The following is a 19,927-nucleotide window of genomic DNA, read 5'->3' as shown; positions in this document are numbered from 1 at the left end:
AACTAATGTTTTTGTGCGTTTTTTCTAACTACAATTTTTTTGACAATAGCTCATTTTTTAATCACTTATTAAATAAATATGTTGATTTTCACTAATACCATTGCCTGTACTAAGCTAGTTTTGTTAAAGAAAAAAAATATAAATGACACCACCCAAAAACTACCCCTTTTCCCGCAGGCAGGAAAGTGCTAACATCCGCAGCCGCAATAGCATACACTACGCCGCCTGTTCAGCATGATGACAAGGATGGACAACCCTCACAAAAGGAACAAAACAAGAAATTTGCCGCTTTATAACTTACGCAGCTGCCATAGCTAATGCTGCGCTGCACGTCCAGCATGACAATGACAGTCGACTCGCAAAAAACTGCCGCTTCTTCACGTCTGCAGCCTCACTGCTTGCGTTATGCGCAAGTTCAGCAAGACAACAAGGATGGATGACTCACAAAAAAAAAAATCTGCTACTTCTTAACATTCACAGGCGCCATCGCTGTGCCGCACGTTCAGCACGATGACATCAGACATGCATCGCTTGTCACTCTTCGCGCACAGTGGGTTCACACCACACACTGAAGAAAGCGTCCGACGTTCTGTTTGCCACGGCCTGAGCTGGCTTGTCGGCACATGCATAATGCGTGCTGCTGTGAACGAAGACCAGGAAAGGAACAGAAAGGGGAGAGAGAAAGTTCGGCAGAAGAATGGGCACACCCTTGCACTTCATGTTGTTTCCCCGCTCTCAAACCCTACGGCTGCACTGACTGCGTCGGCTCCGTAATGGCCATTGCCAAACTGGTTCCCTTTCACTCCTTCATGCACATGGCTTGCAAACATCAGATGCTGGTGCGCGGCAAACGATCACCGCAGATGCACCCGCATTTGAGGAAAGAGCGCGATGCTGCTCGAGACGGCCGTCGCCGAACTGGTTTTCTTGTTCCTTGTGCGTGTGGCTTGAAAACGTAACGCGGCAAATGGCCGAGAATGATGCGATCGTTTGTGGGGAAGGCGCACCTTCCAGTGCATAGTGCGGAGGTTGATATATCTAACGACTGGTGAAATTGGAGTTCGATATAGGACGCAGCTTTCTTATACTTTTACATGAGATTTTCAAGGGGATTTCCTTGAGTTTGATATAACCAAAATTTGAATTATCCGAGTTTGACTGTATTGAGAGTATGCTTTAGTGCGTGAAGCGAACTGCGCCCAAGTTTCTTCACAGCATTTCATCGCGTGCTCAAAGCGTTCCAGGTATTTCTGAGGGTCTAAGCTTCAGCTCCTTTAAAACAGCTGTTTTCACAGTCATAGCTGCCACATTCGTCGTCCCCGAGGTTGCGGAGAAGGTAAATGACATGCTCAGCCAGTGCTGGCATGATTAAGTGGACGTAGCTTTTCTTTGGCACCTTGTACGTCGTGAAACATCTCTCGACTTCCTCGAACCATGTCCGCGTCGCACGGCAACTTCAGTCTCATTCAGTCATCAAGGCACGTTGCAAGCACAATGGAAGCCTGGTTTGGGCCCCACTCGACGCTGATCATCAATGTCTGACCTTACAGAAGCCTGCCCGCCTCCTATCATCGTCATTGCGACCGCTGGATCTATTCCAAGTTTTTGTAACTCATGGCATGGCAGAATTTTCAGTTTTTCCAGCTCAAAATCTAGCTCCATGCGACGAATTGCAATCGCACCAGATATAGACGCCTTCGCTACTTAACGTAGCGCTCCTGCTAGAGGCTCAGTTGTTGCATAGCGCTACTGCTTGCTATCATCTGTTACAACCCCCCTGTTGCTTTCTGGCCTATGCTGCCATCATTCTCCCCGTTAAAACCACACGCCACTTTAATCTTGAGCCCTAGCCGCATCAACAAAGTGCCAGAAATCCCACTTACCCGTGCTAGTGTCACCAGTTCAGGCCTCCATCCCTTGGTGCCACAGCCTCATTGGAGTCCTTCCCCAGAACACTGCCTCTGGTTCAAAGCATGGATCACCTTGCTGCCTCTGAACGCTTGTAGCCAGGTGGGTTCTCAGGGCCCGGTTCGTGCTCATGGTCGCTCGTCGCCGAACCCTTTCGTACTGCGCCAGTGATGTATATGTGTCACCTTCTGAAGGCTCACAAGGGTGATTTGGCACGATGAAGAAATATGACAAGTCCTGCAGTCTTGTTGTTGAATGAAGAGGGATATATACAGATTATATACAAGCAACAACTGAAGTTAAACTGAGGAGGGGGGGAGTGCGCTTGCATTTGCGGGAAAGCTTAAAACTGCTCTGTTAACAGCATCATCCCTGCTTAGTTTTATTTATTTATTCATTTTATTTATTTATTCCTCAAAGGTCTCTGATGAGACATTACATGAGACATTACATGCTGCAAGAGACCATCAAGCAAGATCTACTGCGAAGTGTTCTGAAATGCACTTAGTTTTCAGGCTGAATGGAGCGTAGCTGGGGCGTCCTCGCGACGCTGTGAGTGAAACAGCTTTTGATAGATACGCCGCGATGGGTACCACCGAGAAAGCCGTACTGCAGAGTGTTTCTGGGAAAGCTGCAAACATACGGACTAACATCCCTTCTTACTGTTTCATTCAACCATGCAAATGATGTGCTGCGTGGTGCATTTTCAGAGGCTTCAGGCATTGTGCTTGCTGTGCAAGATGCAACTTTGATTGCCGACTGCATATTGTTCGTGCGGCGCCAAAATACACCCGAGCATCTTAATTTCAGAGCAATAAATTCCTTCAGGTGATTGCAAAATATTCCAGAAGCCATAATAGCTAACTACAGCTATAGGGTGAAAAAAATGTGCAAATAAATCTCTGCAAGTGCAATAAAGTTGCATGAATTGCACTGTTCAAAATATTGGAAGCAGATCTGCTGTTACTGACATGACAAACTTTGGCGCATGTTGCCTTTAAAGAAGCACTGAGCACAATGCCTACTAGAGCTTTTAATCCTGCCAGTTGTGTGGCTTTGTCCTGTTTTTGTTGCATCATCATGCATGCAAGTGAAGGCAATACCACATGGTTCTCGGTTCCAACCCTGTAGTTCTGAAGAACAGACTGCCAACATAGGCCCGATGTGCACCATCCCACCACTGGCCGTGTAGATCTCGAAGTAATGCCCTGGTCTTTGGCAGACACCAATCAATGAAGCTCACAAAGCAACATGACTGCCAAGGTGCTTGCCTACTGTAAAAGCCACATACTATAGCTGCCATTCATGGCAACCCAGCAATTATGAAATTATGAAGTTGTTACTTTAAGTACAGAATAAGCACTGTTAAGGTATCCTATGTTTACATAAATGAGCTTTTAATTTTTTTTTTTTTGATCAGGTAAAATTTCAACTGTATTTAGTTTGATAAAAGAAACTATTTTTCCAAACTAGAACAATCTCCAATTATCCACAGACACAAAACCGGAGAATGGCATCAAGTTTTGAAATACTCATTTACTCTGAAGTGCCCTTTAGTTTTGGAAGGTCCTTGAAAGGGATACTAATAATGGAGAGATATTTGCCTGTATTGATGTGAGGAGGTTCTTTAAAACCCACTAATCAAAGGGCACTGGTGGGATCAAAGACACGACCAGACCAGTCAAACTAGGAAAACATCGCTTTATATAGAAACCTAGGACTAGACAAATAACGAGCTTAACAAACAAGATGAAAACGAACCACAGTAGACTCTCATTAATTCAAACTAGAAGGGACCCCAGGATTTTGCTTGAATTATCGGAAATACTTGCATATATGACTCTGAGCAATATTACAGTGCACATTATAATTAGGTATCCACTTAAATTACATTTTAAGCACTTCTACTCCTTTATTACACAATAAATAAAGCAGAGGTGAAGGATCCAGAACAAGTTTATTGAAAATCTATAGCTGAATAGACCGTTAGAAGAAATCATGAATTGTTGATTGCTTCTTTTTTACATGTGCATTCAGAACAAAGTTATCTATTCCAGTAAGAGCAGCCAGTTCTTTTTCAGAATTTTCTGCTACAGTCAGAAATTTTCGGACCCCGGCAAGGTAGTTGAGGGCTTGTGCTGCTGTCACAGAGGATTGCTATTCTGATTCCTCCTCTTCATTTTCGCTGCTGTACTGTGCTGGCAGCACCTCAGCTACCAAGTCGTCCAGAGTGTCTTCCCTGCACACGCAGAGGTTATTGTCGGCAGCTGCAAATTCACTGAGGTCAGCAGCTATGTTGTGTGCTTGGAGGGCAGAAAGACTAGCCCTGCATCATCGCTCTCCATTTGGAGGCAGTCTTCATTTTCATTTTGAGCGCAGTCAGGCAAAGTATCACTGCTGTGGCCTGGTATGCGGAAGGCATGCTGGAAGCAGTTCCATATCGTTGCTGGCATTACTGCACTCCATGTGTCAGCTAGCATTCCCACCGACGACAGCAATGTTACGCTGTACGACATGGAATTGTCCATGCATATTAGCATCCTCTTAAGGAGTGGTTTGTCTTCAGGCATTTGATCACCCCTTGATCCAGGGGCTGGAGAACAGCAGTTGTGTTTGGAGGGAGGAATTCAAGATGAATTGCCTCTAGGCCCTCCACATCACCATGAACGGGACAGTTGTCAACAATCATCAGCACTTTTCTTTTATTGCGCTTGAACACCCCGTCAAGTTTCCCCAGCCACTCTTCAAACAAAGATAGCGTCATCCATGCACGTGAATTTGCTGCATATGAAACGGGTAGAGTTCGGACACCTTTAAAGCACCTTGGATGCTTTGATTTGCCCACAACGAAAAGTTCGGGCTTGTGGGTACCATCCATATTGGCACAAACCATGACTGTGAGTCGCTCCTTGCCCAACTTACCGCCGGTACGTTCCCCCTTGCGACACAATGTTTGCCGAGGCAGGCACTTGAAGAATAGTCCCATTTGATCAGCATTATAAATATCAGCCGGGAAGTATTCAAGCAGTAGGCTCTGAAGCAGTCTGCTGCCAGTTGGTAGTAACCGCCTTAATCACTGCTGCCGCTTCTCCACTTAGTTTTGAAAGCGAGGCCATGTCGCTCCTTGAACCGCGACACCCATCCATCACTACACTTGAAATCGTCAATTCCAAAGCACACAGACAGTTCTTCGGCCTTCTCTCGCAATATCGGTCCACTTACTGGTAGATTGGAGCTCCGAGTGCACTCAAGCCAATGGACACCCACCTTTTCAAGCTCCGGATACGCCGCCTCCCTAAGCCTTTTTCTATCAGGAGCGAAGCGACTTGCGTTAATTCGCAGCTTGTCTTTCACTTTCACAATCATTGTCAGCATACTTTTCGTTATCCCATACTTCAATGCCACAGCAGACTTCTTCGTTCCAGCCTCAACTTCTTCTATGGCTGGCAATTCTTTCACAGAGAGCGTCCGAGACTTCCCTCACGGAGACATGGTGCTACAGACACAGGCTGCCGACCAGGGAAAGAAAAGCACGAGCGGTCACGTGATTTGCAGTCGGCCGACGCTACTCGCGTCACTTTCGCATCCTTTTTATTTTTTCCTGCAGTTTTGAGAATTTTTCAAGCGCAGGCAGACAGTAGTCTTTTCCATAAATTTTGAGGGTTAAGTGTTGTTTTAATTTCGAATTTTCTCCATTGAACTGGCTAGCAAGCCACAAAAAGTTGAGCAGCGCCCATCGGGAGGCGTTTGTTTCATTTGTTTGTTAGGCTCTTCTTCACTTTTCTTTTTTAAGTCGTAGTGTGCTTATTTTCATATTTTCCACTGTTGTAGTGTTATAAGAACTCAGATTTTTCGCCAGTGGGGGAAACGATAGCCGATAATTTTCCGGTATGGACAAGCAAAAAGTATGAATTAACCGAGGTGTTTGAATTCAGCGGTGTTGAAATACATTGAAAACATGACAAACCAACCCAAACTTTGAATTTTGTTTGAATTAACCGAAAGTATGAATTATCAAAGTTTGAATTATCGCGAGTCTACTGTAGTAAAAGTCACCGGTTGCTAGAAGAATGAAATTCATGCGAATGCTCCTGGTTGTGTGGGCTTGGGGTGCAAGGAGCGCCCAGTGTCCACAGGCACTTGGGTGAGGCCAGCAGGTGGCTTGGAAGCGAGAGACACTCGACCGAGGCGAGAGGCCTCAGGTTGCCGTTACGGGTGCACGTCGAACGTGCGTGCTAGCTATGTGCTCCAGGAACAAAACAGGAGTCGGCCATTTCCAGGTCTGGTCACCCGGGTCACAGGACAGGTGGGATGCGACCATCAGGAGCTCCATGGACACTCCTAGGTCTGGGGCCAGGCGGTACGCAATCAGCCGCAGCTCTATGACCGCCCGTCATCTAGCAAAGCTGCTCCGCCGATCTCTGTCTTACGTGTCACTCTGTGTTCTCCCTTCACGCGCCACATACTCACGTCGTCTTCTTCGTGCCGGGAGTTGCTGACACTATGTGACGCTAGCTCCTTACGACTGATAAGGTACAGTGATCTAATCATGAGAGACCACTCTCAACGAAAGCAGAGGTTTTAAAAACATTGAGAGACAAACAACAAACATGTTGCCAGTACCGGCCAATTTCGCAAGTAAATGTGTGCACCCACCCACAAGTTTTGGCACAGCTTCGTGCAAGCTACACTGTACAATGAGTCGCTTTGAAGTGGCAGTAACCTGTTCTTTTCGACAAGGCCGTTAGAAATTTGAGTCAATTTCGGGGAAAGGTTCTAATTTTAATTTTCTTCACAATACATGCTTATCTTGCTGCCAGAGAAACATCAACATAACCGTAATTAGCCAGAGTCAATTTTTACTGAGTACAGTAATCTGGTAGAGTTGTCCTTAGGGTCCCTTTAAAAGGGTGCATTGAAACATTTAAGCAAGGCATTCACTGACAGGATGTAAGTGAACATTTTCACATAACAAAATCTAAAACAAAATTCTGGAGGGCACTTTGGACCATGAAAGTTCAGTTCAGTTCATTACCTTAAAAGTCCCCCGTAGGGGCAAAAGAAATCATAGCGCATGGAATTCAGAAATGTGGCACAACAAACACAAATACAAGAGAAGAGACACAACACACGCACACACTACCAACTGTAATAAGAATCTGAAAACACTTCCTCTTCACCCCTCCTCTTCTTCTACACTCAGGTACATCTCATCTTCCTCTTCTTTGCCAAGGGGGTAGTGGCACTTTCTTTCTCGCAAACCATAAACAGTGCAATGGCAGTCACCAATTCTACACTGTCTTGTTACTCCACACCTCTGCTTCGCCCAGAAACTCATACCATGCTGGACAAGCAAACATCACCACATAGTCACATAGTCACACACTAATAACCACCGCCACACATATACAGTAGGACATGTCCATCCACACCACATCACTTGTGTAGTCCCTATGTATTGAAAAACTTAACCTGCCAACATCTACAAAGCCATGAAGCCCATGTACTTGAGGGAAAAAGATTCTTTAAACTACCATGGCCCCAAAACGTAAGAGGTGTCCAAGAATAACAGCTTTAGGCCAAGAATAACAGCTTGAGGCCCGATAATAATCTCTTTCTTTGCATTACTCAAGAGGATTGCTCAATAAAAGTAAATTCTTTTCTACGTAAACTCAACGAAGCTTCACTAATAGATCTGTCTTCTTTCTTTTGTATCCAGTACGCCTCTAAAATTTCGCGCGCCATCTTATCCCGACTCTTTCCTAAAATGTTAAGCCTGCTAAACAACGGCTCACACTTGCACTTCTGACAGTGCAAGGGTAAATTTGACCCCTTGCCATTTTCTATGGACTTCTCGTGTTCCCTCATTCTATCACTGATACATCTGCCAGTTTGCCCTATATATACTTTACCGCATGTTAGAGGAATCTCATAAATCACTCCCACCCGACATCCAATAAAACTCTTTACATGCTTCTTATCGCATTGTCTTTTCTTTCTCCTCCCTATTAATGCACATAACCCACCCAGTTTTTTGGGGGCAGAAAACACAACTGGCACCTCAAACCTACCTGCCACCTTTTTCAGGCAGTGTGCAACTCTATGTATATAAGGATGTATATACAGTCGAACCCGGTTATATCGAACCCGGATATATCGAATTTTGGTTATATCAAACTCACGAAATATCCCCTTCAAAATCCCATGTAAAAGTATAAGAAAGCCGCGTCATATATCGAACTTAACTTCACCGGTCGTTCGATATATCGAACTCCGCACCACGCACTGGAAAGTGTGCCTTCCCCAAAGACGATCTCATCACCCTTGGCCGTTTACCACGTGACGTTTTCAAACCATGCGCGGAAGGAATGAGAAGGAACAGTTCGGCGACGGCTGGTCTGGGCAGCGCCGTGCCCATTCCCCAAAGGCGCGCGCATCTGCAGTTATCGTTTCCCTCGCGCCAACACATGACGTTTGCAAGCCATGTGCTTGGGTGTGCCCATTCTTTTGCCGAGCTATCTTTCCTTCAGCACGATCTACACATGCGCCAAGCCAGCTCAGTACGTTTTCAGACAGACGTTGGACGATTTCTCCAGCGTGCGTTACGAACCCTCTGCGCGCGGCGGCTGACGCGTTAAGAAGCGGCAGCTGTCTCTTTGTTGTTGTTTTTTTTTTGAGAGTCATCCTTTCTTATCGTTGTGCTGTTCGGACGTTAAGCGGCGACAGTTTTTTTTTTTTTTGGCGGGAGTCGTTTATCCTGCATGTATGAATCAACAAAAGCACGCGGTCAGCTGCTGCGATCATGACGCCCGCCCCAAGCGCGGCGTGGCTTGTGCAATCAAGCCATCACGGGCACTCTGCCAAGTTCTCTCCCCGTCACCGCAGGAGCTATCAAAAGATAAACGCACCTGGAAGTTATCGCTGCGCAGCATCTTGGCACGCTGCCAAGAAATGAGCTGTGGATGCGACGACCTAAACGGAGTGATGCGCGCCATCGACATGCAAGCGAAAACGCTCGCGATTTCTGCAGCGGCGACACAGAAACCTTGTTTTTAGCTACCGCGGTGGCTCGAGCGGCGAGAGGGACGCAGTTCCAACAAGTTTGAAATTTTTCGCTCTGTCGCTGCCGCTCGTCGCTGAGATCGCTTGCATGTGAGTGAGCTGGCCTTTACGCATTTTTTATTTTTTTTTTTTTCAAATTCTCGGGTGCAAAAGTGGAGGGTAGGTTCATTATGCGAGTGGGTTGATTACGCGGCAAATACGGTATCGTTGTTTCGCATCGTAAGTGCCATCACAAGCCAATTTCTGTATATCGAATTATCGATATATCGAACTATTTTGCGACCCCCTTCGAGTTCGATATATCCGGGTTTGACTGTATATGTATATATATATACATATATATATACATATATACATATACTATGTATAACTATATATAAGTGTGCAACTCTATGTATATAAGCGCATGGATCTTAGCCCTCCACTATGGCACCTCTATCTCTTCTTTCACTTCCACCTTCCTCCTTTCTTTTTTTTTTTTTGTTTGAAAATACCTTACAGGCCCATTAGGCATTGTGTAAGGGGGACATAAAATCTATACAGTGCAATATATATAAAATGTAAGGAAACAGGCAAAAAATACAAAGGTAATTAATATATGAACAAACAAAATAGTATGACGCGGAAATTATTATATCATTAAGAAATAGAGATATGCGACACAGATTAAAGCACAATGGTACATACACAGATTAAGCACAATAAACAGCAAGCGGCACACAGTGCCCCGAATGGCGCTTAAAAAAAATGGTAAGGAAAAAAAAAAACTGGAAAGAGTACATAGGCAAACACAAGTAAATAAAACCCACCAAGACATTTAAAAGCTGCAACAAATTTAATAAAAATGTATATATAAGACAAATAAGGCAAAATGAAGGCTCAGTGATACAATGTGATGAGTTGGCGATGGAACGCTTCTAGATTAGTAAGAGAAGCGATAATGTCTGGCAGGTTATTCCATAATCTGATGGCTCGTGGAAGTGCTGATTAGTTGAAGGCTAATGTATCACCATATATTCTTGTAAAACTGAGGTGATTGTGCAATCGTTTGGACATGCGGGATGGAACATCGAGGTGAAGTGGACAGGATCGATTGGGGTATACATACTTGTGAAATAGTGTTAGGAGGGCGATGTCGCGGCGTGTACCTAAGGATTCTAACGAAAAGTTACTTTTAATCACAGTGACACTTGAATGGTAGTTATAGTTTCGTGATATGAATCGTGCTGCCCTATTTTGGATGGATTCTATTGCGGTGATCATGTTGTTATGATAGGGAGACCAAATGGATGAAGCAAATTCAAGTTGTGGACGAACAAAAGTAAGGTAAGGTAGTTTACGAATATTAGCTGGAGGATTCCTGAGATTACGTCGTAGGTAACCTAATGACTTTGAGGCGGCAGCGCATATGGATGTAATATGGAAGGACCATGAACGATCAGAAGAAAGATTAACACCGAGGTGTTTGTAATGGGATACGACAGTAAGTAAATAGTCTTGAATGCGGTATGGAAAGCTGGAATTGTTTCGTTTGTGGCTAAATGATATTATTTTGCACTTCGATACGTTAAGGGTCATTAACCATGAGTTGCACCATTCGTTAATAAGAAGCAGATCTGATTGGAGCGCCAGGTGGTCATCAGAAGATTTAATGGGGCGATAGATGATGCAATCATCCGCGAAAATTCGCATACAAGAGGATATATTAGTAGGTAAATCATTTATATAAATAAGAAATAATAAGGGTCCGAGCACGCTACCTTGCGGCACACCGGAGATAACAGGGGAAAGATTAGAGCCCAGATTGTTAACAAATACGAACTGTTGCCGATGCAAAAGGAAGTTACGAAGCCATGTTAAAGTTAACGAGTCTAGACGGAGTGATGATAATTTTGAAATCAGGTGGCAGTGAGCTACCTGGTCGAAAGCTTTGGCGAAGTCAAGGAATATACAATCAGTTTGAAGGCTTTCATTCATATGGAAATGCAAGTCAGTTGTTAGTTCGAATAACTGTGTTTCGCAGGAATGACCCTTCCTAAATCCATGTTGATTAGTATAGAAAAAGTTGTTCTGCTCAAGATGACTGAAAACGTGAGATGAAATTGTGTGTTCAAGCATTTTACAACAGATGCATGTGAGAGATATTGGACGATAATTTTCAGCTGAAGTTTTGTTTCCTGCTTTAAAAATCGGTATTATTTTAGCTATCTTCCAATCTGCGGGCAGCAATCCACTAGTTAAAGATTGGTGAAAAATATGAAATAAAAATTTACTAGAGATCGAAATGGTGTTCTTTAAAATTTTAGAATTAATGCCATCAACACCAGCTGAAGTAGATACCTTAAGGTTATTTATAAGAGAGATGATACCTTCCTCAGTTATTTCAATGGGTGTCATGTAGCGGCAATTAATGTCAGGTACCTCCGGTAGGTTAGAGCTATCTTCGGAAGAGAATACAGATGAAAAGTATGTGTTGAAAATTGCTGGACATTTAATATCTGAAACTGGAATGGTGTTACATTGTAGCGATATGGAACCTCCACCCCGATCTGGACATATATGTTTCCAAAACTTTCTGAGATTAGTTTTTATAAGGGAAGGAAGGTCGTGTGAAAAGTACTAAAACATAAGGCGGAGCAATGTTTTTAGTGTGTCACTGTATTTATTCCAAGCAGAACTGGTGCACGCACGTTTAGCAGCCCGATATAACCGCTTTTTCTTATTTCGCAGTTGCTTAAGCCTCCTGGTAAACCAAGGATTGGATTTATCTTTAGTTATTTTGATTACAGGAACAAACTGGCCAACCAGAGATGAAACCTTATCGCTAAAGAGTACCCAGTTTTCTTCAACACAGCGGCTGTTGATGTACGGTAGAAATGGTTGGTTGGTTTGTTTGGTTTGTGGGGTTTAACGTCCCAAAGCGACTCAGGCTATGAGAGACGCCGTAGTGGAGGACTCCGGAAATTTCGACCACCTGGGGTTCTTTAACGTGCACTGACATCGCACAGAACACGGACGCCACTCCGTTTCGCCTCCACCGAAACGCAGCCGCCGAGGCCGGGATTCGATCCCGCTTCCTTGGGCACAGCAGTCGAGCGCCGTAACCACTGTGCCACCCCGGCGGGGCGTACGGTAGAAATATATTATAGAAAAATATTTCAAGTTCTGTGTTGATAGCTGTGAAATTTGGTTTATTATAATTGTGAATCTTTTTAGTCACATAGCCCATAAACGGAACTGGAATGTCAATACTTAATTGAAGTAAACGGTGATCGCTGAAACCATTCAAATGTGTTATTTCTTTTATCGTATCTGGCGCCGTTGTGAGTATCAGGTCTAATATGTTAGTGTCACGGGTGGGTTGGTCTACGAGTTGAGACAGGTTGAAATCAAGCGTCAAGTTACAGAATTCAGTTGAAATATGACAAGATGACGATAGTTGAGCCCAGTTGATTAAAGGGTAATTAAAATCTCCGATGAGATAGATGCTATCAGCAGGACACAGCTCAGTTGCTTTAGTTATACTCAATCGCAGCTCATGGATGAAAGAATGACTAGATTCTGGTGGACGGTAACAAGCGCCTATCAAAATTCTAAAGGAAGATATGAAGCAGGCGGCCCACACAATTTCCAGATTTGAATCAGTATTAATAACGTGTGATGCTACCGTTTTCTTTATTCCCAGAAGGACGCCACCACCTCTTTTATCAGTACGATCATGCCTGTATATGTTGTCTGAAAATGCACTAGGAAGAATTTCATGGTTTGATATGTTCGGGTTCAACCATGTTTCTGTAAGAATAATGATGTGAGATTCACTATCGTCTAGAAACGCAGAGAGCAGATCGCGTTTAGGCAAGAGGCTGCGGATGTTGGCATGTGACAACTATAGTGAATGACTGTTCAGTGCACTCGACTGGTGGGGATCATTAGCACGTGTACTGTTATCTAGCTATCTGTTCAACGGCACAACACTGTCTGAAGTGCTGTCATATGTGTATGTCTTAGCTCCCATGTGCAGTTTATCAAAAGATAGTTTGAAGGGTTTTTTTGATGCCTTAGCAAATTCATACAGCTTCTTTCTTGCCCGTTGTGTTGTAAGCGAGAAGTCTTCGCCGATGGAATAGGAAGTTCCTTTTAATTTGTGTGCACATGAAAGAATGTGCACTTTGTCTTTGAAGAACATCATCTTTGCTATTATGGGCCTCCTCTTATCATCGTCATATTTTCCTAGTCTGTGTACTCGTTTGAACTGCGTACTTGTTGTTGCTACCCCGAGCTTTTCTGAACAAAACTGGATAACTTTTTCTTCAGAAGCTGCCCAATCTTCTTCAGGATCATCTTCCATTCCAAAGAAAAGAAGATTGCATCGTCGCAACCGATTCTCTGCATCATCGCATCTGGATGTGATGAACGATAACTGCTCCGAGACAGAACTAAGAGCGTGTTCAGGGGTTCCGGCTTCATCTGAACGTTGATTAGCGATAGATGTTTCCAGCGTCGCTACCCGTTCATTCAAAAGATTCACTTCACTTTGAGAGGCTGCCTCCCTTTCATTCGCTATTTGTGCTTCGCCTTCTACAGTCTCGCGCGCCTCAAGTATAGCCACTCTCTCAGTCAAGTGCTTAATTGCGTTTTCTTTGGCATCTTCCCTCTCTTTGGAACATTTCAGTTCCTCAAGCAAAGCAGCCTGGCCTTCTTCCAGCTTCCGAGTCGTTTCTTTTAAAGATGCATATCCCTTATCTAATTCTTCTAATCTTTTTAAGACCAATGCAAATGCCTCAGATTCAATCTTTGACATAGGACCGGGATTAGATTCAATGTCACCCGAAAGCATCAGAAGTACTTCAGTCAATGAGCGCCAGAGACAATTTGACAGACAAAATAACCACTTAGATACATCAAGAAGTTCTGGTGGGCAAGACACCGCGAATAGGCAGTAATTGCTGCTTCTAATACATGATGCAGATTTCAAGTAACTAACCTGGAAAACGAGCGGTTGTGAGCACACCGTCACTTGCGCGGTGTCATGCCCGAATGCTGCGGCATGGTACATGTGGTACATGGTACATGGCATGGTGCATGTGTCCACAAAGAATTGTGACAGAAACTGTCCCTTTTCTATCCTGCAAATCAATTTCAAATGCCACTGGTGCCTACTGTACCAATGCCTCCGGGCATCTGGGTCTGCTTCTGTTTGCTGCGTGGTGCACCGTTCAAGGAAGAGACAAATTAAAGGTGCCGCACGGACACCTGGATCGGACGCCCGGTGAGGTCAGCCTCATATATGTACGAATTGCCTGATGACGACATGACCTGACGTGATGGTATATCACGCACCCCTTGTCGAACACAACCAGCATTTCACTGAATGCATCAAAGTTCACCGGCGATCTAAAATTCGTTTACAGGAAAGGAAAGGAGCAGCATCTGTCACTCGCGAAATCCTGCTATCATTTTCATGGTCGACAAGAGGAATTATGAAGAGCGTTTCATGATCTGGGGCGTGGCTCAGTTGGTAAAGCGCTGGGGATCCAAGGCATGGAGGTTCGATTCCAGGTCGAGATAAGGTTTATTATTTATTTTTAACTCTCGCTCTCGAAAGCATAACACCGCTGATGACAACCTTCTGTCAACAACGATGAGGCATTAAAGGCTTTGGCTTTAAAACATCATAGGACATGCAGTAGATCATGTTTGCTCCAACAGAGGACTGAAAACTTCATTGCAAAGTGGCAAGAGATACAACACAGCTGCACAGGTACCCTGCTACAGCATACTCGCTACTGCAATTGTAAAGATAAGCTGACGTATTGCATTTCAAAGCATGTCACGAAATTGGTTGCTAGGTTCAGTGTAATGACATTATAAGTGCAAGCATAATTCACAAATAGCTGAGATTGATTTGTTCCGAATATTTATTTTATATGCTATATATATATGGTCAAACTTATCATAGAAAAAAGAAAGGGAGTGAGGGTACCACGAAAGGGGTCAGATTAGACGTACTGGGTTCTTCTCCTGGAAGAGGAATTTTTTTTTTCATCAGATATATCGGGAGTATTTTTAATCCTCACACAATACCTATCAACATGAAGCAATAGCGGCAAGGAGGTGCCAAAGATGATGTCCTTGTCTCACACTGATCATGTTCAGCAATGATGGCATTCTCCCATTTTCGAAATGTCGACATGAGTTTGCAGGCCCCTTGGTCTTGTTTTTGCACCTGCAGAGATGACAAACCTGCATGGAATATTGACAAGTACCGTTCTGTAACTTTCGCTTCCACCGTGGAAATGCTTTCCCAAAAGTATCATGCATCTTCTTAACGATTTTGTACAAACAGCAGTGCAGTGGACACAGTCTTTTTCTACAAGATAGCCCGGTGTTGACCTTGGCACTGAACTGCAGATAAACTCAAAGCACTGAGCGTTACCAATTGATTTTTTTTTTGCTAACCAGAATGTTTAGCATGAATATATCTCTCATTCTGAAAGTCATTATACTGAAAACTTGTCTATGATATAGCACTGTACATAACACACATATTTCTTATTTATATGATACTGCAGACCTTTTTGTTCCAAGCAGGTACTTACTGTCCTGTTTTCTGTCAGAATAAATTAAACGCTTTTGTAAATGCTTGCGCCAGTCTCAAATGTTGGCAACCAATTATTTTTTTCGTCATAAGCAGTGTATATATTATTTTTCTGTGTGTGAATTAGGAAAGAACTTATTTTTAAGTATGCTATAATGTGCAGCAATGAAGAAAAGTATTCGAATTAATGGGTGAAGATTATGCTTACTGACACTACCCTGAAATTGCCAGTTTTCTCATCGTCAGGAAAGAGTTAAGGAAAGAGTTCATGCAGCAGCACGGCAAAAATTATTGCGAAATATGTTAAGAACTGAGTACCTGTTCTTGATCTGATCATTGTTATGCCTTGTCCATAATTTGCAATGACGGACATGCCATTTTATACTGCTCCATGTCATCATCATTATCAATAACTGTCACTGAGGGTTCATGAAGTAAAGAGGAACATGGCAGAGTGACATGCCTCAGTTGGTGTATTAATTGTGAACCTCCCGCAACATTGCATGGTACGCATGACAGAGTATGCATTTTTTAATTCTCGTCGACTTTACTTTTATTTCCGGTATTTGGCACCAATTCAGTGCTAATGTTCAGGATAAAAAGAAGCCAATTTACTTGTTTATTAGCAAATCCCTTGCATTTGAATAGTGTTTCTCTGGAAAGGATAACTGCCAAAGCCTTCAGAAAAAAATATTCAATGCACACAAATCAGAGAACCATTGCTTATGATTTCAGCAACATTCGTAAGCAAGGTACTTAATATACCAGCCTCCATGTTGAGATATGGCCTTCATTTCACCCTTTTACCTAGACCCTTGCCCAAAGGCCACAGTGCCATACCATTCTGATTAATTTATACAATGCGCTTCACCTAGTTTGTGCCAAGCTTAAAGAATGACAAAGCACTCTGTGAAGGCGTCCGCAGTTATCTTCTATAGGTAGGTACAAACAAATGCAAGTGATTTGCTAATGAACAGCTAAATTGGCTTCTTTTTATGAATTTTAGCACAGAATTGCAGACTTGTAGAATTAGGTGACAAATACCCGGCTAAATGTAAAGTCGTTAAGATTTTAAAAATGTATCATGCAATTGTGGCCTCTAGCATTGCAACACCTAGCATAATAAAACTAAAAAAATAAGAAATGAAGTGCACCCACTGCTATAGCACTCGACTGCTGAGCATGGCGATGCGGACTCAACACTGGACGCAGCATCCATAATTCGGCACAGATTAAATGTTACAACGCCCATGTGCTGTGTAACATCGGTACACGGTAAAGAACCCTAGCTGCTGGAACAACCTTGCAGCCCTCTGTTATACTGGCATCCTTCATAGGTAACATACACCTGCAGGAGAGTAAAGACTGAGCTACATGTGAGCAAAAAAGGAAATGACGCGACAAGGCAGCGTGGCAAACTCGATCGTGACTCGCTCTAGATACATGCTCGCAACAGCGTGAACCGACGGCAACGCGAAATGGCGCCGACGCTCTGGGTTGCAGGCAAATGCAACAACAGTCATAACAATTGCAAAAACTGAATTATTTTGCGACAACATGCAAAAAAAAGAAAAGGCATTTACAACACACCATATTAAGTTTGAAGCGCTTAACATCTGTTAGCTTGTGCTATAGAAGTGGTCACGTGACCTTTTCTTTTTTTTTCTTTGCGATTAGGCTTTCGTTGAATCTTTAGCCATTCAGGATTGCTCGTACAAAGCGATAAATTTTATGCGGCAATGCATAATCACAATGCAACACTGCAAAAAAAACAAAAAGCATGTGAAATGAGCGCAGTAACATATGCTTCCCGTTCATGCTATTGGCTGATCATGTATGAACTTCGCGAAATTTTCTATTTCGGCAGATCTGAGTGATGAGCCAAGAGACACGTGCATTTCTGTTTGCACGCATGCCGCCGCCACGTTCGCGTACATGTAACTCAGCCTTGAAGCTCCCATAGCTATCTAAACAAAGCAGTACGATTCAAAAGGGGGCACAGTTATGGTCTTCAAGTTTGAATGCGGGGAACAAGAAAGAGGTTTTGTACAGACAGAGCTTTCAAGTGAAGTGACTTGCACATAGGGATCTTAATGCTTTGAACAATGCACTAGTATCATGACCTTTGAGAGGGCTGCGAATGAGCATCATAGTCATATTTATGAAACATTTCTTTAACGCTTACCTGCACTTTAGCAAGACAGACAAGCGAAACAAAACGGTTTCAGCACATTGCGTTGTTTGAGATAGTTCCCTTTTACAAAGCAGCAAAAATGGAAAAGCTTCATAGCATGCAAACAATTACACTTCAAATGTTGCAATGAAAGACAAATCAACGATGTACAGGAAGTGCAGTCATTATGATGCCAGTCCATCACTTTCAGAAGGTTAGCAAGGGCTGAATAAAGATCAGATTCCTCCACTCCCTCACTAGCTGGTTTAATCACTCCTTCCTTATAAATGCACTACAAATATAAATTTAAACCGCTGTTTTCCTCACAAATATTCTGCACTGCGATGGCAAAGGATTAAGCAGTAACAGTATGAGGTGGCAATCCCTGGCGATTCCTCACGTGCCGCTGCCGCCAACGGCGTAGTTGCCGCTTGTGCACACTGCACGAAGAGACAGGACTCCATAGAGAAACACACGAAACTCGGTGACTGAAAGGCACATTTTCAATGTTTCTTTGTCGCTGCCGCCTCATCGTTTGGTCAGGAAGAGTACGGTTACGCTATATCCCGCTTCTAGCACTAAACTGCATAGAATACGATAAAACATTGATGTAATTTGTTGTAACGCGTCACGTTAAACAAAAGAAAAAAGCACTGCTGCTACATTGCGATGCATACTTGCATTGCAAGCAGTGACTTTGTCCTGCTCCTTTCGAAAATTAACAATAATAGCCACACTAGCCTTTTTTTTTTTCTTTACTACCCTACCTAGGTTTTACTGAATTGTCTCGATGCGCTCATATAGGAGGTATGCACGTGACGTCATCCGCTAGGGGCGCTAGCAGCCAGCGCAGAATTCGCCATACACGTGGTCGTGTGTGTGGGCGCCGCACCCAGCCGCAGTATTCAACTCGTTCTGATCCGTGGGGGAAGCCTTTCGCGCCTTTACAGAATTTCTTTGTGTGCCAGCGAAAACCATGGGAGCGAGTGGATACACCCGTGGACTTCTTGGAACAAGAAAAACGACTGTCTGGACAAAATGTTCGACTTTGTGAAAACACCGGCTCGTACAACCGCGGTAACTTCGTCGAGGTGTGTCGTGTACTACAAGACCACTGCTTCGCGTTCAATTCCCTGACATCGGTGCCTGCCATGTGAAGTGCGGTCTTAAGTTTCGCGACAGGTGAAGAAATTAAAACGTACTAAGCCATGAATGCGTTTTAATTTTTGACAAGAAAGCGAGGCCAAGAGCCACACGTGCGTGAGGGTTCGATGACCGGCGTGCCATTATTAGAGGTGAACACATTGCGACGTGTCTGTTCGCTTAGCTAACGCTGTCACCTCCTCTGACTTGCAAGTGACATGTTACAACTTTATCAAGCGTTATCGCTGCACATTGCGTTGTTACGAACCTAGGTTCCATGGGTTATGTGCATCTCAAGCAGAGCTACGTAGCCGATACTAAATTTGTAAAACATGCTCTCTGGGTGTGCCGTTTATCCTGCGAGTGCGTGACAGTACTTTTTTTCTCGACCTTCTGTCTCTCAAATTAAGCAACTGCATTGATTCGCTTTACTGCTGGAACAGCGCCTGTGGAAGCTTCGGCAGTTTGCCGACGCCACTAGAAGTGTACGTTTCGCCGCCATATGCCAGCTCTGGAATTGGGGAATTTAATGCGCTCGCTGTCTTTTCAAGATGTGTTCTGCCTCAGTGGCAGCTAACAACGGGTTTAACGAGCTGCAAGTCGTTTTTCGCGAAATGGGTAACCGGCCACTTTTGCTGTCGAGCTGTTGCACGAGTGATGCATAGGTGCAACACTGAACAGCGTGTTATGTCCCGGAGCATCAAAATATCGCTGCAGACTCCATGCGCATAAAGGGCTCAACAAAGAAAAGTGTATGCGGACGTATTTACCAGCATGTTAAAACTTTACGGATAACTTCCAATATACGGCTGGCACTTGACAGCGAACCTGAAACTGCGCGAGCCGACGCGCGCTGATGCCACCGGCGACCTCCGACATGGCGGACGAGGCGGGACGATGCTCGCGCCATCTCGTAGTACGACCTCAGTGAATACCTCCTATATGGTCGGATGAGACAAAGTGATCGTCTGCAGGTTTTTCGCTCAAACCGTACTAGGAAAACAAACTTTGCTTGCAAAAAAAGAAATACAGAACGGAAGTTG

At 43.9% G+C, this 19,927-nt stretch overlaps 1 long non-coding RNA gene across 1 annotated transcript in view; it reads right to left on the bottom strand.

The window, feature by feature from the left end:
- The window catches only part of LOC146173265 (uncharacterized), a 35,547-nt gene that overhangs the window by 14,507 nt on the left and 1,113 nt on the right, over positions 1-19,927 (bottom strand). The window contains exons 2-3 of the long non-coding RNA XR_014702200.1: positions 15,112-15,196; positions 1,884-2,067 (exon numbers count right to left, since the gene is read on the bottom strand). This is a non-coding gene — a long non-coding RNA (uncharacterized LOC146173265). The remainder of the gene's footprint in view (positions 1-1,883; positions 2,068-15,111; positions 15,197-19,927) is intronic.

The sequence above is a fragment of the Amblyomma maculatum genome, chromosome 11, assembly GCF_055883805.1.
Source record: "Amblyomma maculatum isolate TAMU_Amacu chromosome 11, ASM5588380v1, whole genome shotgun sequence".
Taxonomy (NCBI): domain Eukaryota; kingdom Metazoa; phylum Arthropoda; class Arachnida; order Ixodida; family Ixodidae; genus Amblyomma; species Amblyomma maculatum.
This window is presented reverse-complemented; position numbering and strand designations above follow the sequence as displayed.